The sequence below is a fragment of the Macrosteles quadrilineatus genome, unplaced genomic scaffold, assembly GCF_028750875.1.
Source record: "Macrosteles quadrilineatus isolate MER2022 unplaced genomic scaffold, UCM_ALF_1.0 Scaffold_2__2_contigs__length_208266976, whole genome shotgun sequence".
NCBI lineage: Eukaryota > Metazoa > Arthropoda > Insecta > Hemiptera > Cicadellidae > Macrosteles > Macrosteles quadrilineatus.
In genome coordinates this window covers 206,302,456-206,330,379 of record NW_026542595.1, presented here as the reverse complement: position 1 = coordinate 206,330,379, position 27,924 = coordinate 206,302,456, and the positions used below count along the sequence as shown (strand labels likewise).

Here is a 27,924-nt window from a genome sequence, read left to right as displayed (position 1 = left end):
TCTAGAATCATTTAAAGGTTGAGTGAGGTTGAGAAACAACAAAAGATAAAAGCTCGTTAATGTCTTTGCAAAACGAATCAATAGTGTTACTTAAATTCCATCAACCGTGGTCCTTAGAGACGGTTCGAAAAAATTACTTTATCCTGAATATTGAGCGTAACTTTTATCAATTAAAGTCAAAGAAGGGATGGAATGTCCGCCAGACGCTGTACGCTGGAATGCTGCCGAAGGCGATGGCATGCGGGATCAAGACTTCTGGTCAATAGTCATTCCTGTCTGCCTTTATCTGCTGGAGTTTCCAAACGTTGGTATTCGCCGTATTTACACTGGTCAAACTCAACCATACACGTATGGTAAATTTGAATAGGACAAAATTATAAAATTAGAACTACCACATTTCAAAATATTACACTGATTAGTCTGAGTACAAATAAAAATGTTATTCAAGCGGATTAAAGCTGTTTTATAAGAATGTAAAAAATATATTTTGTATACTGAAGGTAGACAATGGAACTGAAACTTCAGCTGTAAAGAAAATACAAGTGGTGTTTCTACGGCTTCATTGACTTTGATTTTAAATCGTCATATGGAATGTGTTAAAAAGGATAGGAGAGTTTTTTTGTCTTGTAGAAATTGATAATGAAAATATTTTGAAACTACAGTATACGTTATTTTGTCGGGGAGATTTTTTTATCGTCTTTAATCATGACATCGGCGTATAACATCCAAGAATCTTAGAAATTTATATACCGTTGTAATTGAAACTGATAATAACGGTATAATTTAGACTGTACCTAATGTATTAACAACTTATTACTACGGAGACGTTGAGTTCAATAACAGTGAACTGTGAAACTGCATTACCTTTTTTCCTTCCAACACTTTCATTTAATGTACTTATTCAAAACAAATAGTTTTTGCAATTTCCATAAGATAACCCTCTTGAATTGAATTGTACTATTATATTACTATGCCTTCTGTAATGTAAATAACAAAACCCCTGTATGGAGCCAAAGATTTCAATAGTGAGATGAAATTTGGCTTGCTCATCGATGAATATACTAGTATAAACGTAAAATCAATATACATATCCAAAACTGGCATGGCGGAGTTTTTTGTGAGCATGGCAGTGGATATGGTGTGCTCTATGAGCATGAAATATGCCGCCAAACAAACACAAAACACACAGCAACAGCCAGGATGAGCTGCTATTACAGTAAACCACAGTGATAAGCGAGATAACGGGCCAGCTGTGAATGCTGTGATGTCAACCACTACTGATAACACAAAGTCCCAAAATTTTAAAATACAAAGTAGCGCTTAGAATAAAGGTTCTTGGTATCTTCGTTGGGTATGCGTTTACATTTTTCAACCCTACAATTATATTTCAAAACAGGTGTGTTTGCCAAGTCGTATAAAGAATGAACGGCGTATATAGAAACACTATGTACTAAGCTACCCGTATTCGAATTTGATTTGACTCATACAGTATATTAATTTGTGGATATTTCTACGACTTCTTTTTTTAACTGTACGAACACAAAAAAATATATTACCTCAAGAAAGTATAGGGCTAAAAATGATGACCAAACCTCTGGACTTTACAAAATATGATTACAGTTTACGGTGTTTAATTTACAATAAAACACTATAGTTTGACTCAATTTGGACTACTGACCTGTAAGCCTAAAAAATCATATACATACGCGTAGTCCACGAAATATTATAAAAAACACTATAATCAAAATAATGTTCGAGTTTTTATCCAGAGCATTAATTCACTCTCGTATAATCACCAGTTTAAAGATTCCTAACTTCATAAATAAATCGATAATCCTAAAAGTCCTATGAAAATTACAATGCAGAAGTAGAAGCTGGAAAAACAAACACCGAAGAAGGCTCTGTAACTCTACCAGCTGATTCTCCTGGAGTCGCCAACCCAAGTACAGGCGACTCCCAGACCCGCGTACCTCGAACACCCGCACCATCAGCCTCCTTCTCCACCTGGCCCGGAGTCTCGGCGGAGGCAGATGTGACCCCAGCTGCCGGGCACTAACTGCCGCCTTCTGTCTGCACCATTGTTGCCACTCGGTCTCTTTAAACTTGCGTCAAAGAATCCGGACCTGGACCAGACACCTGCTCTCATAATTCTTTCTTTTACAGGAAACCCGTCATAGGGGTTTAAATAGTTCTGTCTCGGTTTAAAACTAGGTAGGGTAGATTATGGATAAAGTTTGTAAATTTAGAAAAAAAGTATATATAGTTAGAAAATAAATATTGTAAGCTTGTTAAATAAAAATACTTGAGATTTAATTATCATTCATTTTTAGGCAGTAAAGCTAAAATAGTGCCTTTGGAGATTATCTACGTATCTTTGTTATAGACAAAAATCAGCTGTTTATGTAGCCAGTGTCATGTGGTCCAATGATGAAGGACGAGTGAGCTAATTTGTAAATTGATTAAAAACTACTTATTTTCAACGATGAACGTAGAAAAAGCAAAGACAAATGTTTAAATTCAATATTTAAAGATTCAAAAAATAATTTCTTTAGGTACTAGATAAATTTTAAAACTAACAATTCTAACAGGTACCTACTAAAACTATTCAAAATTTTTTAGGAATATTACTCAAAATTAAAATACTGCTCAGGAAACAAATGAGCGAATGGTTAAAAAAGGAAATATTTTTCGCATCCATAAACAGAGTAAATGTCCTTAGTGTGTTTAAAACGGTAAAATTATCTCTCATGAATTACTTTACACAAGGTTTCGTTTAAACCATTAATTGCAACCGTCCCTGTTTTCCTTAATTTCCATAGTAATAGAAAATGAACGATTGACCACCAAATCGTGGCGATTCATTTTCCAAGCTGTTGATAAAACTACAGTACAGTCTAGTCATATATTTACGAAACATATATAAAGAAACTGATTAAATAAATTTTACTGGACATACAATGAAAATCCCTATGGTTAATTTCGAAGTATTTTCTGTACTTCGTTAATTATTTTGGCCCCTTGTCCACACCATGGCACAACACTGTGGAGTAATATTCAGAGAGCGAAGTTAAGATTATTCACAACACTTTACAGCATTATATTTTGCTCTACTTTATCTTAAGAGACCCCTTGAGGGTTCACGTGTTGAAACTTATCTCATTCGAGAAAAGTGCAACAATAAAGTACTTCAGTGATATCAAATGTGCCATCAGTCCCTGGCCCATTTTAAATACATTGGTAGAAAATTTAATTGCAATGAGAACTAGCCGTGTCTTTGGAACGGGAATCAAAGTATTCAAAAAGGGTTTTGTTTCAGAACAGCTGGTTTAGATTTTTTCACTAACGCATTGATATTTCTTAACTTTTTTTGTAGAGGAATGGTCCTAACCCTGGTCTTGTTACTATCAAACATCGACAGTTTAGATATAATCAGCCAAGTGACAATTCGCATCACGATGGATGACATGTGATGACGATCTCGCTCGGAATCGAACCAGCGACCTTCAGGTTTGAAGGGTTCAAAAAGGTATGAACTGGATTTGCTCCATAAGAATAGAGAATTCTTCAATTGTTTTCGACCGTCCAAAGATATTGTGACCTGAAATTCAGTCTTACGGAGTTTGACGCTAACTTTTTGATGAATCGAATCAACTCTTATACATGCTTCAAGACTCAGGGATTGTTAAAATCATGTTTTCTAGTTGAAATTGCACGTTTATGAAGCTTAAATCCCCGTTAATATTTATAGATAAATATACGTTAACGCCAGTAATACAACATATTGACCGACTGGGACGGTGGCGTCGTCCTGTAATCCAGCTACTAGGTTGTTACGAATTGTGGATATTTATTGGCATGCACTGTGGATGCGATACTCCCTGGTGTGGATTAACGTCCGTATAATTGAGTACTACGACTATCCGCAGTACTATCCTGATAATTAGACCAATTCGTTTATACCAAGGAAAAATGTGGTTCGGATTCCACTATAAACTGTAGGTCCCTTAGTTGCCATTAGATGTATGGGCTATTAATTAACAGATGTGTCTACGCACAGCCACTAGAGGTGGCTGTGGTCTGGAATGTCGGCGTTAGTAAAGATCGCGCCACTCATCCTACACTCATCTCCATTCATACAGTACTTGGCTTAAAATACCTACTTTGTGTATGATCGCAATTTCAATGAAAAAGTATTAATAAAGGTATTAACTAACGTTTCTTTATAAACAGTAACGCACTATTTTATAATAACACGATAAATATTATTATTTTAATATATTGCCTGACAAATCAGGCTTTGTTTTGTAAAATAAACTATGAGAGTTCACAAATCAGAAGAAAAATACATATGTCAGATAATCATATTACGATAAGTTAACTAATAACAAACAATATTAATAATATCAACGCTATCTAGTGTTAACAGACTGTTCAAAGTAATGATCAGTCTTGACAAATAAATTATGACAAGCAGAAGATTACGCGTTAATAGTGATTTGTTACTGTCTCGGGGGATCAAAATATGTCACATGTTAATAATGAAAGCTATATATGCATAGTAAACATTATAGTATATGTATATATTTACATTATATATACATACACACACATATATAAATATATATATATATTATATATTTATTTACATTATCATGGAACCAACGGAACCAACTATGTAAAAATGTTTTAGGCCTATGTTGTACAGTACCACCAAACTATGACTAAATCAGAACCAAGTGATATTCCTTACAATCTTCTGAGACAATTGTAATACGAGATCTTTTCAAACTGCGTAAAATATCTCTAAAATTTTGTCCTAACAACTACAATATATTAAAAACGAACAATGGTGAAATAATGTAGCTGAGGTGAAGTAATATAAGCTATTATTAAGTAAATTAAATTTTATTTGAAAAACTTGCGCAAAAATAAGGGATCACAAAACTCAACTTGCGTTGAGTTCAGTAATGTACGAGTAAAAACTCCTGAAGGGCAGAAAACAACTCAGCTATAAAGGCCTAACGATGTGAAGGGTTCATTACAAATTCCTCGGCATGCAAATACGACGGTCCAGGTATGTGGGGAGGGGGGGGGGTTTAATAAGAAAGTTGACGTGCCTTAAATAAAACTGAGTACTTTAATACACTTGGTTTTGTAGTGTTCTTTTTGCTCGAAGTTTACCATGTAATTAGACCACTGTGGTTGGATTTAGGTGTCAAATTAGAACCATTTCTACTAAGTGTGCTTGGCTAGATGAAAAATACAAATTACTGGATTGAATTCAAATGTAGCCGTGTAGTAACTAATTGAAGTTTTAAAAGTCATCCCACTACCATTCGACATCAAGCAATAAAGCAATACTAGGTGTAAAATAGTATGTATTATTTGCATAGAGACCATTTATTTGTGCCCCTCCAAAAAAGTGTTTTATATTTTGAAAAATGGATAAATTTGGGGTTAACTGTAGAAACTCCGTCTTGTTGAGCGAAATCCAGAAATATATACATGTTAAAAATAACAATTGCATTAAATAAAACTATTCATTGCAAATATTACCATTCTACACCCATGGAAAGCCAAAATTGAGAAAGGATGGTTATTTTAAATTTAGCAGTTAATTAAAGGCAAATGTTAAAATTTATTAATGAAGAAATATAGGGTGGTTAATATGGGTTGACAGTCTGTCTAAACACTTAAAATAATTAACTTTTAACTTAAAAGTAGGCCTATATTAAAAATCTATTAATTTGAATTATGGTAAAAAAACACGACCGCTTACCATTCATACTTACATATACAGCTATTTCGTTGGGGTGGGAAATTTACCTGAAAATAAAAACAGTTGTTAATACAATTTTGTAAAAAAAAAAAACATACATAATCTACCAAAATTTTTGTCTAACGTTTTTATGTGAATTATTTCTTACGAATCGTATGGAATTACTTTTTTAAAACAAAACTTCACTCAAATTATACGTTTGAAGATTACAAACAATCGTCAAAATGGTGACCAGAAAAATTATTTCCAGCAGATTAAAGTAGTCCCAATTTAGGAGGCGCCGGTCCCTGCTTGGATTACAATTTGATGGCTGGGGATGGGTCGACGACACGCATAATAATGTGGTATGAGTCGTTCACCCACTACTGTATGTCCCCGCATAGTTGGCGGTTACTGTACGTTACTACCACAGTCGGCGAAAACCAATTACTATTGACTTTATAATACCATTGTGGTATACAGTCAACACTATGACCCAGGTTTATTCTATGGTTATAGCCAATGGGGTTCTGCATAGTGGGAATCCGACTACTGGGTGGTACACATTTAGTTGGCTAATGACAACATTAGGGATATTGTAGACTGTGACTAACTCCTGTCGGTTGCCACTTAGTTGGCGGATAATCCCGAGATAACTCAGTGTTAGCAAATCGTTACACTCAGTCATTTATGTTACACATATGATTTCGTAGTTTTTAATCTATAAGTATAAAAGATGATGTTTGTATATTTGTTTGTTTGGCAGTGATAAACTCAGACACCGCTGAACCGATTGCCACAAAACTTGGTACATACGTGTAGAATGTCATGGAATAGGTTTATACACCATCAATTTCGTGATCCGTCCAATCGGCTCCGCCCCAGTGGCTCTGGAGTTTCCCATGTTAACCTTATGAGAAATGGAATTAATGAATCTTAACAGCTGTTTCAATTAAACAAGTTGGTTCTGTTCTATGATGTTCAATAGCATTAAAGTTACAAGGATTACCAACAGGGTGCAGCACTATTATTTCTTTTACATTTATGACAACAGCTAATTTGCAACCAAAAGGTGAGTGAGCGCAGCGAACGAGCTCCAACCTAAAGGTGAGTGAGCGTAGCGAACGAACTTCAACCAGGACGTGATTGAGCCATGCGAACGAGATCATCTTGAAAATTAAGAAGTTAAACGGGGCAAAGCCCGCGGGATTATAAATAGTCAAAGGCAAGAGAACGTCTGCCGGGTTCAGCTAGTAAGTGTATATAACCCCATTGCGTACAGAAAATCTTCAATACACAAAGTTGATGAAATGCACAACTCCATATTCTACATTTTAAAGCAAATGCAAATTGTTTGTTTTAATTTTGCTTATGGAAGGTATTTAATTCATTAAATCTTGAGCAGAAACTTAGTATGCCTGTTTCGAGGCTGTGACTAAAAATGTTATTTCAAGTAGGTCTATATAAACTATAAAAATATCTTTTTAGGATTTTAAACGATGATCGACATTCACTCATTATTAGTTAACATTTTCGCCAGTTTTCAAGTCATTTAAATATTATTTGATGCATTGTTTTGTTTTTAAGGTCAACGCTCCTTGCATTGCAACGTATGACAAAATAAAAAAAGGACAGGCTATACGAACACTACCTATACCATAATCGCGAAGGACGATGGACTACTACTACAGTATTACAATAGAGATCTGCAACTATAATAGAATAGGTCAGGTAAGTAATGTTTTCACAATCTCTGCAAGAGCAGTTCGGTATTTGCAGCGCTGTCATAACTCCTCCACCGTGCTCTCGATATAATCTGGGCCATCACGAGTCGATGCAATAAAACATCACAGAATACAATACAGATACAGAAATACTACAAAATGCTATATATTCTTGATAATCTTCTGCTAGAACTGGCTAGAACGCAATAATGAGAGAGGCGCCCCAAAAAATGCTCTTATTGTTGATCTGTTTGTGAAATCCGGTCGTTGTTTGAAACACCAGAGAATGCTGCAATCTTGTGCGCTGTTCCCGGTTTTTCGGCCAACCCAGTCAGCTAACGCATTGAACCAAAAAAACAATAACAATGCAACAAAACAGGTGTCTCCTCTATTCCAGGGATTAAAAATACTATACTTAGCCCCGCAACTCATTGAAATCAGCTGTTTTCTGTGCAATATGACAGATCAATTAAAATGTAATAACCCAGTAGCCCCAACATAGATAAGTTTGCAGGTTAACAACAACCTGTTGTGTTTAGTGTTATGTGAATACAGCCAGGTTACCAAACACATGAGTATTCATGTTTATTAATGCCGCACAGCTGATTGCCTGCTGCCAATGCCATATCAGCACTATGACGTCATCGTCAACGTTAATGGTGTCATCGTGAAAACGCCACTGCCAATGACACTGCATAAGTTTTTGTATTTTTGAGGTGGGCTGTTCAGAAAATCCTATTCACTCCAATAATTACATAATTTAATGAATTATACTAGGACACTGGTATACGAGTTCTACTCCTGGTATATTTAAGGTGAACTCCTGGTATACTCAATGTGTACTCCAGCCTGGTTTTACAATGCAGACCACAAACGGTGTATACCAAAACATGATCTGGGTGTTGAGCATACCCAAGGTGTGTTTTTAACCTGGTAACGGTTCAAGTGTACTATTCCTGGACATATAAGTATACTCAAGTATACTCCTGATGTACTAATCCAGGACCACTCCTGGTATACTAACTAGTACAAGTCTCCAGAAATTTAATTAGGCTAGACGTTTTCCCTATTTAAGCGTTTCAAAGCGAAATGTTTATTAAAGTGTGTTTTCGATTGTAATTAATAAGTAGACGCAAGGAAGAAGGTTGATTTTTTGTAATACTAACTTGCTTACTGTGAAAATTTTAAGTTTTTTTTTAATTTTGTTGACTGTGAGTTAACTTAACACACTTGATGAGATTTTAAAATCTTGTCAGACTTTTGAACGTCTTGGAGACTAAAACCAAACGTGATATTGTGAGTTTAAAATTTATCGAATGAAATTAAATAATTTTCTTTCAAGTTCTCTACTGAAGTGTGCTGTTAAAGAAAGAAGCGCTTCTTGAAAAGCAATTAAAGTCTGCTGATCAATTTAGATCAACTCGAGCAATGATGTTCAGCGGTGATTGGTTTGTAATTGTGCACAAATTAAACACAATTGTTGACAATTCTTAATGTATCATTTTACTGTGTATATAATCATTTGGTTGGTTCTTACAAATATAATATGTATTTCTGTCCTAAACTGCAACTAAAAACCTCTTTTCATGAACTTTATGTAACATCAAGACATCTTTAGCAGAGGCTACAAAATATACCATATCAGATTAAAGAAATCACTGAATGATCATGTCACTTCATGTGTACAACCTACTTCTTTTAATCTATGGTACAACCTACGTTGTAAGCATATTTTAATCTCCTAAAAACCCATTTCAACGTCTTGATTTGACGTAATCCACTCCTAAGAATTAAGGTAAGTTTTTTTTTTACAAGAAATCATTAACAGAAAGAAGTCAATTCATAGACAGTTTAGGCATTCAATAAGTTTTAGTGATGAGTTGTACAAATTATAAATTGTTTCATGTTATCACGAAACTGTTCAATTTGATTGCAGATTTTATGAATGGGCTAAACGACAGATTAACACATAATTTAACTTACAAGACCCACCCGCACGTTTTAAGGGTCGTACTGTAAGCGGTACAGTCATAACAAACTAGCCCCTAGGTCGTAAGAATCGAACTGTTAATAGTATATTTCGTACCTAGGGCCGAAAATGAGGTTTTGCCGGCTCGAGAAGTTTTTAATTTCGAGACGAAGTCGAGAACTTAAATCGATCGAGAGCTGCAAAACCATTTCGGTCCGTGGTACGAACGCTATTTTTCACCGCACTATACTGTCCGCGAGAATAAAGAAGTCCCCTGAGCTCCGGCCTATTCGTAGTTTGAAGGCGTTACGCTTGAACGTTTCGCGCGACAATTACTATAGAGTCGTTTTCACGATGCTCTGCTAGTTTAATTTAATATCTGTATGATTTTTATAAATCCATGTCATAATATTTTTTTGCATAGTCATACAATTGAAGGAAACCCATTTTCTAGTGTTACTAAGGCAAATTAATAACCTTTCTACTTTATGATTTTTGTTTAGTTAAATGTAACAATACCAATAAAATACAATACAATAAAATCCTTTTTAAATCCGAGTTTGAAAGCATTAATCCCAAATAATTAGTTGATCTATGAATATACTTATGGTGAATTCATATTACCGGTACATTATTATTATAATAAGTACACGAGTACAGCAGTTTCAATAGCATTCATCGCAATAAACAACTTATTATTAAAGTTATTAATCCTATTACCATAAACCTAAGCAAAAAATCAAGAAAACAAGCAAAATCCCATCGTTTGACCCAATGTCTACGACAAATCACGCGGTTTGACGCGTTCATATCAGGTAACACGACATTGACGTCTTTGCCAAATTTACTGGAATGTTAAATTACTGTCTATCCAAGTTTCGTCCAGATAGAAAAGTTTCCTTTTTTGTTCCCTTAGCTTTCTTATCTCTCGCAAATACTTAAACCTCCAATTAATGATGTCGGGCCTTTCAATCAAACATTTTTTTATGGACCAAATTTCTTCCACTTGAACCCCATATCTTTTAAGAGACGCCGAAGTGCCCATTCGCTCCATTTAAAATTAATTCTTTCTCTCAAAACAGGTAATAGTTTTTTTACATGTTGGGAATTTTTTTGTTACCCTATTACCACTATAATAATGCACACTGATAATCAACACAACTGCAACTTTAAGGTTATGTGAAGAAATAATTTGAGGAATCAGCAAAAATTAAAATAAATAGTTGCTAGGCAACGGTGACAATAACACAATTCTATTGCAATGCTATGGATTTTGATTGTGTATTTAAAATGCATTCATGTTTTAAGTAAGTAAGCGGACAGCTGATTTTGCGGCCCCGGGCTGTAAAAACCTGCTCGGTCCCCAAACTACGATGACAGCTGGCATGGCCAGCAAAACGTAACTTTCAGCCACCAATTAACGTATGTAATACAGCCAAAAACATCATAGTGTGGTGAAAAAATATTAATACAAATCCTCCAGGACATAAGGATCGCACTGTATTCTGTACAATGCGGTTGCAAAATATCAGCCCCTAAGTTGTAAGGATCGCACTGTATTGTGTACAATGCGGTTACAAAATATCAGCCCCTAAGTAGTTAGGATCGCACTGTAGGCGGTACACGATAATGATGTCGCTTCAACACCTTTACCCACAATATTCAACCTTTCCAATAGAAAATGACCTCTTTAACTGACAAGTTCACTTGCAGGCGAAATATTTTCTAAAATTATTTCTCATAGTTGAAATAATAATGTCTTTATTAAATAAATAAAAATACGGTACTTTATATGAGGTCAAGTATTATATCGTTTATCGATTAAACTATTTATCTAACGTTTAAGGAATTTAATCCAGCATTTTATAATCATTTTATTACAAGGTGATACATCCCAACATCAGTTCTTCAAGTTTCTCGGTAACCTATAGACATTTATCTTTGAAGACAATTGTACAGTATACCAAATCACCGAGAGGCCTACCTAAGAAACTATTAAGATTTACGCTATTACTGAAGTGAAACAAGTATTGTGAGGTGAGAATGGTGAGATAGACTCGGAAAATCTTATATTGTAACAAATAGTAAATTGGATTGAATGAAATTTTCCATTACTAAAAATAGCATCACTTATTTAATCCAGCTTATCAATATTTTTCAGTATTACGGGTTATATTTGATTGGAAATTGTACAGATATCAAAATGAAATAAACCCCCCAATCAAATAGGATTAAAGCATCGTCCGGTTCTGCTGTTATTCCAGTTAATTGATGTGGATATGTGGAAAGTCGTATTATATTGAAAAGTATGATAAATTATCGTGTTTACAATGACTTGAGTAACTTTTTGTCCGATTTTGATGGAATTTGGTTTATAGGTGTAAGGCTGGATAATCGCGAACCGTCATGATCGGACCATGGGAACGGGGTTTTATGGGGTAAAAATTGGGTTTTCTCCTTTTTGACCCTTGAAACATAAAATTACCCAATTTTTCTCCCATTCATTTAGTACATCAAGAAGTGTTTTGTACGATTATTGGTAACGGAGGAAATAAAAAAAAAATTAAATTTTAAATTCCCATGTTATTCTTATAAAAAATATTGTAAAATGTTGTAGTTTGCTTGTTTATGGATATATTTTGATCAAACATTGGTACATTTAATTATTTTATACTAAACTACAGTATCAATATTTTACAAAAAAAAAAAAAAACACACTTCATTAGTTTCCTTATAGCAGCAAACCTAGGTATTCGTTAAACCTAATGTTATTTAAATTTATTTAATTGAAAATCAATTCAGACAAGTGGAAATTCGTTTAGTCGACAGGTTTGCTGCGGCGGGGGGTATTTTAGTATTGTTATTGGAGGTTAAAAGATGTTATTTTCTGTCAATAAAAAAGTATATATAGATTTTCAAATCGTCGAGCGTTGTAGCAGCAGTTTAGAAAATTCATAAATCTAGTGTAGGCCTACCTAACCGATTCAAGAACGCTAAAAAAACACGCCTACCACGAATGGTTTCACCGCACAAATTGATTTATTTAGTACCCCACAATGATTCAACAGATGAACACGAATCAACTTGTTCAATAAATGAACGTTCGTGTCGAGGGTAATGAACACGTTCAGATCAAAACCTCTCTCGCGACGCTAAATGAAATGGTTTTCTGACCAGAAATGTTTCGACTGACGCTCCATCTGGTAATGAATTTGTTAGGTAAATAATGCTACAGAAATATTTGATAGCGTGTTTGTTAACGCTACAGCAATAAAAACTGGAAATAAATTGGTAACTGAGTTGTCTTTTCCATATAATAACAAAAATATTTTAATCTACAATAACAATATATAGGACGCCGAAGTAGGTTTAAACGATCTGACCATATTGATTCGCAATTTCTTTAACTTATTCCGACCAATGTTAAAATCTCCCAAAACAATTGCTCTAATGTGTAGAATATGGATGGTTTGATGCGTAACCACTTATTAATTATTAGGAGTATACTGTTAGCAGATGAATGGCCAGCACAACAACAACAAACGCCAAAAAATTCTTTATATCATAATGAGTAGCTTTTATTTGTAAACAGTAGTGTGCTTCTAATTTGGATACACCTCAAATTATAACATCAGATGGTTCCAAAGATCATGCCTTTAAGATTAATACAATAGTCAATGATCATACCAAGCAGCTTCTTGAAAGATTCTCCTTAGCTGAGATGAAATCCTTCTAAGAATCTTTCCCAATCGGCAAAGTTACTACAAAAATAATACAACACGACCATTAAGTACTGCAAAACGAACAGTTGTGCATATTATGTGGTAGCTGAATGTTTTGAGGTTTGACATCCGAGACAGCTATTCGAAACAATAATAAGTTGCATGCTACAAGCCGACGTCTTTTTGCAAGACTTTGATGTATTCAAATATTCCAAGCCCTGTTTGCACACACGCCAACTTTCGACCAATAGTCACAATACAAATCATATTTAAATTATTTATTATACATTCTTACTGTCCAGTTTTGCCTTGTATATTTATCATTCGTACTAATCAACTAGACAATTTTGGGAATTAGTTCGGTCCGGTTTATGAAGATAACGTTTTCTCGTTACTATTTTTGTTTATTCTACTTCAAAAAACTTGTTAACTACTAAAAGTAGTGTAATATTTCTTTAAACAATTGCTAGACCCGTATTGTATCCATCAGGCTGCTTTCATAAACAATCTTCATGTAGTTTATATATACCGTATCAATATAGTTCGTCACTTCTTCCCTTCATCCTTACCGTTCATTATTCTTTGAGTAGCTAATACATGTCCTTTTACCTATTATGGCACCACCTCTATACTTTTCATGATCATTTTTCCACTTTCTATATAACTTATTATATTTTTACAGGTTGCTTTGCCATTCTTCCATGGATCCTAAACAACTTTAGTAGCGACATCATGCTCCCGTTAAAAAAGGGTATGCCAATCTCATTATCAAAGTTCTACTAAAAAGCAACTGAGTCCACTGACTGTCCTTCACCAATTAATGTCATGCTGAAAAAGAAGTCATAGTCTTTTCGCAAGAGCTTTATAACTCATAAACACGCGACCCAATCAATGGCCACTGCAAGTTCCACTGCAATTTTAGGGAAAGTTACATCTTCCTGTTACATCTTGAACAATTCGTTAGCAGAAGCCTTTTTCTCCCGCCAAAAAATACCAATGTCAAGTTCCAAACATCAGCTGCTGTGTCCTGCTGTTGCCTTCAGCTGCTGAAGGCAACAGCAGGACACAGCAGCTCCTGCTGCAGAGAAATGAAATGCTGAAGTTCAGCATTTCATTTCCCTCCAGAAAAAACATTTTTGCTAGAGCTTCATATAGGTTATCCAAATATTCCCACCCTTCTTACAAAGGTCAATGTCGTTGTCCAGATCAGCTGAGTGGTGCCCGCTAACTGTCCTTCACCACTTCCTGTCCTACCGGAAGTATAGAGTCAACATGTCAGGTGAACTGCCCTCAATGTGCATCGTCTATGGAAAAACTACCAAACTGCTTGACAGACACTTTTACGCTCTGACGCCTTCGCGAAGTCACCGATTTCCGGAAGTTTAAACCTCGAGACAATCGTAGTACAGTATTTTACAATTTTTATAAATTGTCAATTGCTTTTTTGACACCTCTATGCTCCACCGCCTTTGAAAAGTCGCCATTTTCCGGAAAACTCGTGATATTAACATAATCCATGTAATGTTCAACTTATCTAACTTCCTTAAGTTGTTTTTTCCAAATCGGTTTTTAAAGGCGAAGAGTCAAATTAATTGTTGACTGTGATTGGGGTTTTTCAATATTCAGAGCATAACAAAATCAATAGGTGATTTAAGTAAGTTTGTGCTTGTTTTCGTCTATTGCAGCACAAAATAACAAATAAAGAGGACCCTCTGTTTACTCTATGTTAATATTACCATTGTCGGAAAAAGTTCAATAATGTCGCCAATAAACGCCTAGCGTGCAATAAGCCTACATCCTCGGCCCCGAAAATACTTTAAAACTGCCAACTGGGCTAGTAAAAAACTGCAGAGCTAATGCCAAAACTAAAAATCGTGAACATCCTCCGTCCATTTTTTTAAGTACGACAAATTTGTATATAAAAGAAAACAGAACATATGAACTATAGATAACCGTGAACTAGACTTCGTGGTCAACACATTCCGAAAAAATCGACTTCGTGGACTAAAAAAAAAATCCAAAATAATATGTTACTGCCACCGATTTGCATTTGTAATATTACTCAGAAAGGTTCTTCCAATACTTGATCTTGACAACAATCCACCTCTATGTACAACAAGAGCGTGTGAACCAAACGCGATGGTGACCCACAATTACCCTCATTGTTCTACCCCTCCAGCGTAGAGGGGCGTTCCCGCCAAAAGTTCAGTGGCGGTGTTTTTGGAGGCAATAGCTTGGTGAATCAAAATGCTGCTTCTGGCCACTAGTATCTAGTGACTAGACTAGGAGCAAATTCGTTAGCCAATAAGCAAGGCAATAACTTAAAATATTTTTATAATATGGTTATTAGTAGTGTACGAATTAAATGAAGTTTGAAGATTTGTCAAAAAACACGGTTATCTGAAGATCTAACAGAAAATGAAAATGACTAAGAGAGAGAAATAGTACACGTGTTGTCATTTATATAGTTAAAAGGTTCCAATGAAAGTTCTTTATCTAGTTCTTTATCCTCGATATGTGTCCAACTATTTGTCTCTGGGCTTTCAGACTAATAACAACCACGGACTCTGCCACACAAAACTCAATTAACTTTAAACTGCTATGTACATTTTTAGCTAAGTGACAAAAATGTTCTAGCACAGTTGGGATACACTTATTAGATAGTTATGCACATTGGAAAATACTACAATAATTACAGGGTCAACTTGTTTTTGTCACATCAAAGAACGAAGGACAGTTTCTAGGTGTTGGACACGATATTTGCAACATTCCATGGAACCAACAAAAACTAGACAAAATTGTACACCAGGGCCACATTTAAAACGGGTATTTAGCACGCCTTACATTCAAACTGAACTAATTTGCTCATAAATAATTCATGTAAATGTAATTATGCTATAGCTATAATTCGTTGAAAATACCTACTTAGTCATTGAGTCGTTGATTTGAGTTTATAACATGTGCATTATCATACCATCATAAGCAAATATACTACAGTATATGTGAAACAACGCAGATACCAACGAATAAGAATAAGAATCTGAGTAACTAGTTTCAGAAACAATGAGGCAAACTTACCGCAGGCTTGCCTCTTGCAAAATGAGCTGTGAAATGAGTTTGTGTCGTATTTATGTCCGTATGTACGTAGGCCTACTTATTCTTCGGTGACAAATTTTAGCCGGAAATTACTACAAGTGACATAGTATCAGTACCTGAGTACGACATTACTTTAGTGTCAAAGTTATTTGCTGAATAGAATCTATGGATTACCATAATCAGGTATTTACATCATATTTTAATAACTAGTTTCTCTGCCCGTGCTTCGCTACGGGGTGAGAATGCAGAAAATAAAAATCCGGTTTTACTGCAAGATACTATAAATACTATGAGAAACAGTTACAACACACTTACCAGGAAACATGTAGGCAAAAGCTCAATCCTGCTTATTGATTATTTAAATTAAGATCTCTTAATGTATTACAGTACAGGTACTATCATTTTATATAGTGTATAGCATTTAAAATATATGCAAAAGTATAATTCATTGACCACATGGCACCAAAAACAATTCTCCTTGTAAACAAATGAAATTAAATAGCAGAACAGCATTTCTGACAACAGCTGTAGTTTAATAACAATGTTTGTTTCCCATGTTAATCTTATGGAGAAATACGAAACTTTAGAGGGCCCCCAGGCCTCACTCTCTAATTATTGTCCTAAAAAGCAAGTTTCCTGCACAACTTTACGTTACGCTCTTTCCAATGACACCAAAAACATGTCAATTGGTTCAGTAGTTTCGGAGGAGTAATTGTCACAAAAAACCTGCTTGCGTATTAAATAAGTATAGATAGATTATGAGCAATTTACAGAGAATAAAGTAATGTCATAAACTAGAACTCCAATCAACGGTTCTACACTCCCGTCCACAAACTAAAGTCGCCATAAAAGCATCGCATTTAGATGCACCGATGTCACGTCAGTTCATCAGATACAAAGGTGTTTCAGAGTATGAACTCCAGATTGGCTGAAAACCTGAGATCATGAACACAATTTGCACAACCGGTCCCATAACATGGGCCTTGAGAGTGTAGGAGTTTTGCCAACGGGTATCAAGTAGAAAGGGTCCCCATCCATGAATTCCACATACTGCGGAGTTTTGCCAACGGTTGTGGGTTGCGCGAGAGGGGAGGGGGAGAGAGAGAGATTACACGTGACCGTGAGGGTGGCTTCCGCTAGGGGTGGACGAACCAGGCAGGATGCTGATTGTGTTCAAAAGTAATGGAGTTATGTACCTCTGACTGTGAAAGGAAATGTATTGAATTTTTAACCTAACCTTACCTAACCTAACCAATCCTAACCTAACCTAACCTAACCTAACCTAACCTAACCTAACCTAACCTAACCTAACCTAACCTAACCTAACCTAACCCACTGCGACAAGCGGATAACTGCCAAGCGTAGACAACCAACCCTGACAATCGCTCTCCCTCCCTCCGTCACACTCTTTCTCCCACCACCACCGTTGGCAAATCTCCGCACCAAGAGGTGGCCGAAGGTATCCCCCCATCTACCTGACACCCGTTGGCAAAACTCCGGTTCCCGGGCCTTGAACCGCTCACTCCACTGTCATTACAGTCGAGTTCTTGATACTTGGATGATTGCATGCACACCCATCGCGTGTGGCAGTGCTGTTTTCTCCTACAATAAGGTTAAGACTTTATTTTGAAAAATATTTTTCTTCAAATTAAATCATGCAGCGAATGGAACAACGCATAAAGGTCGACATGCTGCTCTTGATTAAGCTCTAGTTCATTATGCATATTTAAGAAACAAAAACCAGTTGTGTGGATAGGCGAGGCTAAAAAAACAGGGCTTGGATAGTTCCCTAACAACACTGTTTAACAAACTACTGTACATAAAATCAAAACAATTCCAAACTTAAAACTTAAAGTAGAGCCTTCTAATTTCCATCAAATATTCATTCGACAATAAAATAAAAATTTATCTGGACCCAAACAAAATTTGTTTTATTATGGATGACGTTTCGAACCTTGTCAACCTATGGCCAGGAGAATTAAGCTATAGTATTGCCAACAAGGTTTGTGCGGCACTATATGAAATGTAAAAGTTATTAATAGACCAAAAAAAGTTGTACAGTACACACAAAATTTTAAAACTTGGCTTTACCTAAAGATGGTATAACAACTATTTATTGAGAGTACTTGGGCTATGGTTCTGATAACTAGGCAATTAGTAGTCGAATTGTAATTGGCCTGCAATTAATTGAGTTAAGGTACAACGAGTTGCGTGAGAAGAAGCTAAAGACGAACACCAGACTAATTATCTTAATTGAGAGTTACAAGACAACAACTTGAGTAGGACAAGACGTTGTTTGAATTTAGGATCTTTTTAGAATATTACATCAACAACTTTGTAATTTAAGTCGACGTTTAATACGATTTGTAATTGGATACATAAGACAACGATATAATAAAACGTTTAATAATTTAACGTACATTTTAGCGGTAAGTACTCATAATCAGTTGGTAGAGACGGATCAATTTTTACGAAATCAAATAGTTAGTATGTTCTATGTTATCCGATGCGATTAAAATTAAAATATTCACCAAAAACAGAGACGCAATTAGAATCGGAAGTTTATATGCAAGGTGAAAATATAAAAAAAATTATATAGGTAATCCATGTTCTAGCCTAACATTTAGGTGCCCTCCTGTAGCTAGCGAGTATTGTCATTTGAGATCTTTCCTGAGCATTCTTCTTTTGAGCATGTAGGTTAAGTATCTCGATTCAACTCAATGACTACTATAAATATAGTAGCTAGCAGTAACTGAGAGGTTACATTGCCTACCTAATGATTCCCCCCTCATCCCATACTACCACGAAACGTGACCACGGGACGCTGTGTGGTATCCCGAACAACCACGAAAAATTCATTTGCTTTTTGACAAATATTTGGAACTAGACTTAACTGTCTTTGATGTTTGTAACAAATAGTAATGACCCAAACATCGCTTTTGATCAGTTATAAACACAAGTCTATTCTCAACATGCATTCTCATTCAGGTTTAAATACGGGATTAAAGTGCAACCATGTATTTTACTAATTCAGATATTTTTAAGAACGAGAAGATAATCAAATATCAAATTTTTTAACCCGTCAAAGATGCGGGGAACACTTGCCGAAATTCATGCATGTTTTTTTTTTATTCGCAATTATTTCAAAAACTATCCCTACCCAGGGTTAGTATGGATATAACACATGACAGAAGGGTGAGAGTTATAAGCCGGCTCGTGTTGTGCTTGTACTCTACCCGGTAGTTTAGGCCCCGTTTATGCACCAAGTGCGGGAGCGGGGCGATAGCGGTCCCGCTCCCGCTGTTAATGAGTCTGTTTATGCACGAAGAGCGATAGCGGTAGCGGTTGGTTAAAGGAGAATGGAAGGGGGACACAGTCTTGCCAACTCAAACTCTGCCAAATAATTAACACAACTATTTTGTCCTAGGTGCACGTGCGCATGGATCAAGTTGGCAACCCTGGCTTCAGCCGCTCCCGCTCCCGCAGTGCATAAACAGACCCATTTGACTCAATGTAGTTGGAAACCGCTCTATTCCAGGCAACCGCTGCGATTTCTAACTACACAGCGGGCGAATTAGAAACCGCAGCGGGAGGTCAACCGCTATCGCTATCGCTCTTGGTGCATAAACAGCCCCATTTAACTCAATGGTGTTAGAAATCGCTCCCGCTGTCGCTACCGCTACCGCACTTGGTGCATAAACGGGGCCTTAGGCTGTTCCCACGATATTATCATCGGACACAGATTGCGCCCTCACTTCACCGACACTTCAACTTCGTAGGGGAAGGGTACTTCACTTCCCCCCTCTATTGAGATATAATTAGCGCGGCTTGTGTTCTGACCGCTGGGGTAGCGGAAATGGAGATTAAAGATTATTAACTGAGTTAAACCCTAGTTTAAAACACTACCGATTGTGTCCTATGTGGTGTATTTGGAATGATATTATAAGTACAGTATATCAGCTGGCCGAGGCTTCGATGAAAGGTGCTAAAGGACCTAGAAGTATTAGGAACCACCCCCGAGACAGCAAGATAGACCATTGGAGAGGCATTGTTGGCGAAGCCAAACACCTTAGTTTTAATCGCCAAAGGAAGTAAGGTAAGGTGTATTAGCCACACACACTTCTAAATAAACATTTCCCATTTGCTCACGCATAGTACTAACTAAAATAAAATAATCTCTAAACAAAAATACATACCAACGCCGTTTCAATTTATTTAGCACACTCCACACATACCTGAAACAACAACAAATAAATAAATAACTTATTAAAGGTACAACACAAAGTAAACATTTTGCCCCTAAACATTTTGTTACTATCGTACCATCAAATGGAAATTGAAATATCTTGGATATTTTGTGATGTCCGATCTAATAGCACAGAAAAAGGAGATCTACAGGCCTGTAACGAAATTTTGATGCACGTATAGTTTTTCTCATTGTGGTAGTAAGGTGTTTACAAACAGTTATAGTATCATCATACTAACGATCGTAGTGACTCTAAACTGTATGAATTTACGACATTTAATTACTCTAATAATGTGATTGGCTCCCGGCGGCGAGTTGTTGTCTCTCACATTGTTGAACCCAATCACAGCGAATCACGTGCACGTTCGGTCAACGAATCCATTAAAATGTGAAACATGGAGTAATCAACGAGGCGAGCGGACCGTGCAGATTATCAGCTGGAGGAAATGAGTTTCCCGGCAATAATTGGCGCTGGGAAAAATGGCGGGAATGGGTGCCGTACCTGTAGCTGCTACGTACAAGTTTGTCTGCGCAAAACGACGAAAATGAGACAAAGAGTTACAAATAGATTGTGGAATGGATGTGTGGAATGGATGGACTCGACTATGAAATTTATCATGCTTACTTGTCACACGATTTTCCACAGCTCGTTACATAAACTAGTTATAAATGTGGCGATTTCAGTTGGATCAAGTGACAAAGACAAATGGACATTTTCAACAATATTATTTGACGACGTCACTCTTATATTCAAGTAAAACTATTACAGTATTGGTTCCTTCTCATAATCATTAATTAATTGTATGTCAGTTAAATTGTTGGTAACCGTTTTATGATTAATTGGTTGCATATTTATTAAAGAGGAAGGTTTGCGAACGTATCTGTAAAAAGAAGAGGAAGGTTCGCGATCGTATCTGTAAAAAGAAGAGGAAGGTTCGCGAACGTATCTAAAAGAAGAGGAAGGTTCGCGAACGTATCTGTTAAAAGAAGAGGAAGGTTCGCGAACGTATCTGTAAAAAGAAGATTTCAATAGGAATTCGACGATGATGAAAAAAATATGAACGAAGTATAAGTGTATATGAAGTATCAGTGTTAATGAAATAAATGAAAGTATAATATGTTCTCGGTAGTAAAGTAAATAAAAGATTATTAAAGGTAGGGCCTAATACATTTATCTGAACATTTTAAAACACTACCAACCCCAAACTTCAGTGCTAAAACCCATTTGACTCAACCCCGACACAAAAAGGAGACGCTTAACTTTTAACCAGAGCTAATTGCCTGGGTTAACTAAGTTATTCAATTGGTCCATTTTACCGACGTGCTGCTCAATTGACCCAGCGACCGCCAACTAGTTGACACTGGGGCTATTTGACGCACTCCATTTTACACCACCCCTCAATGACACCAGAGGAAGTGTTAAACTGTCAACACACGTCCAAGGTCGCATTCCTAAAATGTGTGTTTCCTGGTGAACATTATTTTGAATCACCTCATTAACCAGTTTACCACAAAGGTTCTACACAGTAAATAGTATATTACGTTACTAGTCCTGAAAATAAGTGTTTACCGGACGAGTGTGGTTGTTCCCGTGCGAGACGAAGTCGAGTACGGGATTACCATACGAGTCCGGTACACACATTTTGGACGAGTTACGTACGATAGTTTACGCCATACTAATAAATCTGTACAAATTCTTATATATTTTCACCAACTAAAGGACTTAGAGGTTATGATTTTGTTTATAACCATTCATTGCCACCTAAATATAGTATAATCAGCTGATTGGTGTCCGGCAAAACTCATTACAGTACAGTAGTACGCAATGAAACCCCATTTGAATAAGCTGGCGGCAAACAGCTGTTTTCTGGACTAAATCCTTGCGTGGGAAGTTCGTCAAAATAATGTAGTGTGGCGTAAAAATCCTTACTTCAGTCCAATATTTTTTTACGTCACTAATTCTTAACTGCATGCTAACTAGAGTTCTTTTATGCATTTTTATCGTGTGGGCTACATGAAAATGAATCGGTTATTATTTTGCTGTGCAGGTTTTATGTTCATGATTTAAATTAATCCACCATGATCCACTTTAAGAGCTCTGCTCCTCGGGCAATATCTTGGGCTTGGGAGGTAAACATTGATCTGCAAGGAAAAAAGTACAACTGCAGTAGTAACATTTTGCTTCGTTCAATATTCTCACTCTCTTAATTTCACACTTCTAAACTGCTGGAATAAAAATTGATTTGCTAAATACTTAAAATTCAATACCATTGATTATAGAAACTAACTCGTGTACTGTTGCTAAATCTTCACTCTAAGTAGTTTTAAGAAACTTTAATTGAATTCAAAAGTGCATATGTAACCCAATGACTAAAACAATCTGAAGTGACAATTGAGGGACTGTAGTGGCAAATATTGCTATATTGATTAACTTTATCTCTCAAGTTTGCAGATTCGTAACATTAATATTCCTCTAGATGGAGTAAATGGTCTGTTTAATGGCTAAGGGATGAGTTGCGTTTTAATGACCCAGTCTACCCCATCCCCTCCTTATCAATAACTTAAGATCTTAATAATCAGTTTACGGAATAATCAACTCATCGATTTTCAACATTACCAAATTGAGAAGCTAATTTTCTTTTGATAACACTTCTGGATTATCTTTTTAGAGTGTTTTAATAGAACTAAATTATAAGTTCATTTATTTAACAAAGTCTGTAAAAAGGGGGTTACATTATACTGTATAGACGTTTTATAAACATTTATTACCAATCAATCTTATGTCGTAAGTTACAGCATTTGCAACAAAAGATTCTCAAATTAATTTATGAAAATTAACACTATTTGTATAGTTGAACCAAATTGTTCATATACTAAGTATTTAATCACTAGTCCCCAATTAAATCTACTCAGCACAACTCCAAACATCTTGAGTTTCAACGACGAACATGTGTGAGTGTGTGACACAAATGACATCATAATGACGTAATGTCACGTGACGACATGACCTTGACGTCACCTTGAAAGCCCACGATCACGATCAGAAGCTGTAGTAAACAGCTACAGCGCCATGGTCGACTGATCAGAGTATAGCTGCGAGTATACGACAAACAGTTGTAGCCTTCAGGTTCAGGCATTGATTATCAAAACATAAACAGAGCTGGGTAAACTAGAGCTAAAGGGGGAGTTAGCATGGATTTATTTAACGATTGCGCAGTTTAGTATGTTTTTACCATGTGTCTTTTATCCCAACACTTTAAGGTGTTTACTGTAATTACGACGAACCAATAACCGAAAAAAAAGAAAACTAATAATCACTTTACCACTAAGCCGCAATGCATAGCCTCAAACTGTGCGGAGCCTATTCATGATCGTTTCTACATTTGAGCTGAAAAAAACATTTACACACGAGTTTGAACTTGAATACCTTTGAATTGGATCATCTGATTGGGTTGAAACGAAAATAAAATTGAGCCTATTTTGAATGTAGAAAAATCCCAAACAGAAAATTATTTACAGAATAAGACCGTACAAAATTAAAAGGTTTTTTAGGAGTTCTGCACTAACAGCTCATACCAAACTGTATACAGTATTGTGTGCCAACATAGGAATTTAAACAATATCGTTAAGAACCACTGGGTCAATCGTTCCAAATGTTTCGTTTCATAGGTTTATTGTTAACGTTATTACAACATTTCAAAATTTTACTTTTTGTAATTTGTACTGGTATGCTATGGGTAAATATTAAAAAGCTACGAACTTCGCTTAAAACATCAACGTGTTTTGCTGCTTTACACAAGAATTAGTGGCGAATTCATGTAATAATACCAACTATCACAATTATTTTGGTACGTGCTAGCATACTAGACAACTTTTTAGTTTCAGCACCTTATAAAACCAAGTAACTAACTAATTTACTAAAAATGTTCAAATCGCATGCTCGCCTGTTGAAGGCCTTTCTGTCTGATTGTAGATCCTAATAGACAAGTTAGCCAGTTCGTGTCCAGCCATTGACTACACAATAACGCGAACTGAAACTACCTCGTCACTCATTTAAATCCAACACGTTAACTGTAAACTCTGCCCTTAGGGTGATCGCGACCATAAATTTCAGAAGAAATCTGCTTCGATTGATTTCATAAAATTTCTATAGCGCTAATGAACAAAAGGAATGTCGCATTACATATCAAGAATTTATACAGTATCTACTGTTGATACGACGTTATATTTAAATTTTTACGCTAAAAATCACTGAGCGACGGAAAGTGACTCGCCGATTTCGACTGTTGCAGTTACTCTCGATTTCTGTGATTGTGAAAAATTAAACAAAAACTCTGACGTTTTAGGCCTACTTTTTAAAATTGGAAATAATGGGATACGCTCCATGAAACAGTATGACGTAGTGGATAATAGTAATAAGGTGAAGGTCACACATGAATACACCTGTTAAATAGTTGCATTTATAGTGCTTGTCATTAATATAATGTACTTGTTAACAGTGTGTAGCCTTATTGTTCGAACAAATAGTAGGTCTATGTAAAGTTGTATTTTTCAATAATCCTCGCACTCTTTATGATGTTCTACTAACTAAGAAACCGGTAAATTGCTTTGGTTTTAATAAAACCTAACCCAGCGAAAACTACAAATAAACTGAGTAGGATTTTAGTAGTGGTCTAAATAATTACGGTGTAATAAGAATAAAATATATTTATAACTGGGGAAAACATGTTATTTATATACATTGTACACTATGAATAAAACACCAACCGTTCCAATACAAAGACAACCACTTAACTAAAAGCAAATATTGTCTAAATATGGGGAACTTCCGTAATACATCCAAATACACAGTCTATGACGGTAGAAGAGAGTTTCAAAGGTCGTTTACACTACTAGTAGACGTAAGCAATTGGTTTAAACATCCTACAGTTATCAGCTGTTATCAAAAGCCTCGGCGGCGACGTACTGTAAAGGAGATAACGTATCACCTAGTAGCTACCTACAATGTAGGTAGAGTACAGGTAGCATACCTATTCAGTATACTGTTACGGGGTTAAAATCAAAATGTATCAGACAGTAAAACCAGTACTGCACAAAGTTTACGTTGAGGCAATCCATTCATTTCAGTTTTGCGAAAACAACTGATGACATCACAATAGTATTATACTATTTTAAAGTTCAGATGCCCCTCCACTCATTGGTATTAGGGGCATATTTCTAAAACGCCTTTAAGTTAATGGACCAGCTAATATTTATAGTGAAATTGATCGTATTCTCATTAGAAGGGTAAGCACAAATAATAAATTTAAATTGTTTACATAACGGTTTAACACTACAGACTTTGTTGGTTTGACTTTTTGCAGGAGTGGACACAGGAATTATATTACAGGAAGTTCGCCAAGACGAATCCAATCTAAGTTGGATTACAAGGCTTTTTGGATTACCCGGCCTAAGGTCCAAGATCGCTCAGTAAATTGGCCCAAAATCCGTTTTTTAAATTTAATTTAATTTAATTTTAAATGCACCTTGTTATTTGTATACAAAGTAGGTCAGAAAATGTAAAGAGGGTTCCTTAAATACAGTACTTGTTTGTGAGTTTAAATTAGAAAATATTTTTTTAACTGTCAAAAATTTGCTTTTTACCTTTAATTGGCAAATTTAAAATTGTGCACAGTACCACGTACTGTTTGCTCTTTCCCTCATTTTTTGTTAAGAATGAAATCAAGCTTTTGTTCAATCTGGAGTCCCGAATGAGTCCGGCCACCTCTGGCCCTAATCTCCATATAGAAGTTTGGTTAGGTTAGGTTAGGTTAGATTATAAATATGGCCCCTGAATTTACGACCGGTAGCCGGGACACCTACACTCGAAAACAACAGCACAGAGTACTTTATTCATTGGTATTTCCAATATCTACGCAACAGTCGTTAATGCAGTACATAAGGAAATTTAATGCTAGTGTTTGTAATATCTTTAACTTTTAATCCATTTTTGAACCAACAAAATCGAATTTTGAAAGGTCAATGAGGAGACATAAAAAAAGTCTACTATAAAGTCTCATAGACAGACAGCTGATTCCTGCTCGTACGTAGACCTACGTTGTGATTGCGCGTTGAACGTATGTTCCACGTGTCTGTACGTAACCCGACATAATGTATGCGTACTTTCACCCGTGTCAGGCAACTATGAAACCGGTTACTACGACATTCAGCATTCCATCTGCGACCTGTACACTTGTACTACACTGTGCAGTGTTACAACCATCGATGTATACAGGGTGTCCATAAAAAACGTTTCAGGACTTTGGGAAATGAATCCCCATACTAAAAGGAAGAAAAAAGTGTATGGGAAGGTATGTCCGAAAATGCATATTAACCCAGATATCCGCCATTTTGTTTTTTATACAAAAATATTTTTATCTGTGAAATTTTTTATTCGAAGATTATGAAATTTTGTATACATGTTAACATACACAAGACCTATAATAGAAAAATTAATAAAGTTGTTCCGATTGTAAATTTCAAAATGGCGGCCGTTTTAATTTTTCTAACTTAAATAACTCAAAAACGGCTAATTCTACGAAAAAATGCCAAGAATACTTTTTTTGCATTTTTAATTCCCTATCGATCCCTAAACGATACCAAGATCAAAAGATCGGACAAATGATAACTGAAATATAACGTTTTTTGTGTAAAAATAAGGCAAAAATTAAGGGTTCCCCGACTAACTTTGCCTTGTCCGATCTATTTGATATTGGTATCGTTTGATAGGGAATTAAAAATGCTAAAAAAAAGTATTCTTGGCATTTTTTTCGTAGAATTAGCCGTTTTTGAGTTATTTAAGTTAGAAAAATTAAAACGGCCACCATTTTGAAATTTACAATCGGAACAACTTTATTATGTTTTCTATTATAGGTCTTGTGTATGTTAACATGTAGGCCTATGCCAAATTTCATAATCGTCAAATAAAAAATTTCACAGATAAAAATATTTTTGTATAAAAAACAAAATGGCGGATATCTGGGTTAATATGCATTTTCGGACATACCTTCCCATACACTTTTTTCTTCCTTTTAGTATGGGGATTCATTTCCCAAAGTCCTGAAACGTTTTTTATGGACACCCTGTATACAACTTGCGAAGGTTACGTAAAAAATAAGTTGAAATTTTGTTGACCATTGCTTGGAATCTAGAATATTTTAAATAGTTAAAATTCAGACAACAAATCACCCCAATTGAATAATTGAGATTATTTTTGCACCTATTCGATTCATACAGGTAAAATACCACAGACAAATGATTACGAGTTATGTAAATCGATATATAACAAACATGGATAAGTATGGATGGATACTTGTTGTTCGAGGGTCCCGGCCACTGGTCGTGAATTCAGGGGCCATATTTATAACCTA

At 35.7% G+C, this 27,924-nt stretch overlaps 1 protein-coding gene across 3 annotated transcripts in view; it reads right to left on the bottom strand.

Annotated features, from left to right (window-relative positions):
• The window catches only part of LOC128985999 (protein numb-like), a 113,512-nt gene that overhangs the window by 57,874 nt on the left and 27,714 nt on the right, over positions 1-27,924 (bottom strand). The gene's annotated exons all lie outside the window — the stretch shown is intronic.